At 33.3% G+C, this 1,746-nt stretch overlaps 1 protein-coding gene across 8 annotated transcripts in view; it reads right to left on the bottom strand.

The window, feature by feature from the left end:
* LOC106870794 (F-actin-monooxygenase MICAL3) overlaps positions 1-1,746 on the bottom strand; it is a 110,126-nt gene that overhangs the window by 93,224 nt on the left and 15,156 nt on the right. The window lies entirely within an intron of this gene.

Consider the following 1,746-nt stretch of genomic DNA (forward strand, 5'->3'; position numbering starts at 1 on the left):
ATCTTATATATATATATGTATGCACAGATATATATGTATGTAAGTACATATATACACACATATATGCATATACATATATATGCACATGTGTATACATGTATATGCATACATACATATATATACATGTGCATATACACATGCATATACATATGCATATATATATATACATGCATATGCATATATATACATGTCTATGCACACATATGCCTCTACATATATAGATACACCCAAATATATATATATATATATATATATATATATATATATGTGCATATACACATATATAGTTAGCATCTATATGCATAAACACACAGACACGTTTTTAGATGTAAATCATTGTCACTTAAATGAGCAGCCAAAGAGTGAATCAGCACCTGTTTCGAACACAATATATGTGAGATATATATATATATATATATATATATATGCACGCACACACACACATATGCACATATATATATATATATATATATATATATATATGTACTTGCCAATATAAATGCATCATCATCATCATTTTAACTTTCACTTTTCCATGCTTATATACACATACACACACATATATATATATATACACATACACAAACACACATATATGTAAAGATGTGTGTATATGTATGTGTGTGTGTGTAGATGTATTCATGTATGTAGGTATGTGTTTGTGTGTGCATTCATGTGCATAATGATCGATAGAAGGATACTAGTTTATGATAATCAGAGAGGGCAACAATAGTCTCTCTCTCTCTCTCTCTCTCTCTCTTTCTCTCGTTAGTGATGACTCACAAGTTAAATGAAGCTAATGCATTGTTTTATTAAAGCCGGTGTTTGTGTCGCCATTGGTGGTGTTATACCTTTCTAAGTGTGAAACCATGTCAACACATATCCAGAGTGACTCATGCATACAGTTCAATCATGCATGGACAACCACCTGAAGCACGTGAACGATGTGAGATACCAACAGATGTTGGGATGTGTGCCACTTTTTTCACATAGTCTCGCTTCATATCGATTCTCCTAGCTGTTTGCATCTCAAACACATGTGAACCAGGTAAAGGCTACTGGTCTCTGGACCTTCCAGTTAAGCAACTCAGAGTCCCGAGATGTAGAAGTCAGTCACATGTGCTACTAATATAAACCTGTAATAATTTAAATTAAATACCAAGTATTCTAACAGAAGCCTAAGAACTCTGTACAGAATACAGTGCCCTTTCCCCTATGATATATAATGTTATAGAAAAAAAAAAGGTAAGCCAATAAGGGAACGTCTACATGGTAACTAGACTTGCTAAAAATAACTGCTAAAATTTTCTTTCAAACCATTCTTTTATTCTTTTACTTGTTTCAGTCATTTGACTGCAGCCATGCTGGAGCACCATCTTGAAGAGGTTTAGTCGAACAAATTGACTCTAGGACTATTTTTTTTTAAAGCCTAGTACTTATTCTATCAGTCTATTTTGTTGAACTGCTAAATTATGGGGATGAAAACACACCAACACCAATTGTCAAGTGGTGATGGGGGGACAAACACAGACACAAAGACACACATATACACACACACACACATATATATATATATATATATATATATATGATGGACTTCTTTCAGTTTCTATCTACCAAATCCATTCACATGGCTTTGATCAGCCCGAGGCTATAGCAGAAGACACTTGCCCAAGATGCCATGCAGTGGGACTGAACCTGGAACCTTGTGGTTAGCTGTATTTCAATTTAAAAAAAAAAAAAAAA

Source organism: Octopus bimaculoides, chromosome 15 (genome assembly GCF_001194135.2).
Source record: "Octopus bimaculoides isolate UCB-OBI-ISO-001 chromosome 15, ASM119413v2, whole genome shotgun sequence".
Classification (NCBI taxonomy): Eukaryota; Metazoa; Mollusca; class Cephalopoda; order Octopoda; family Octopodidae; genus Octopus; species Octopus bimaculoides.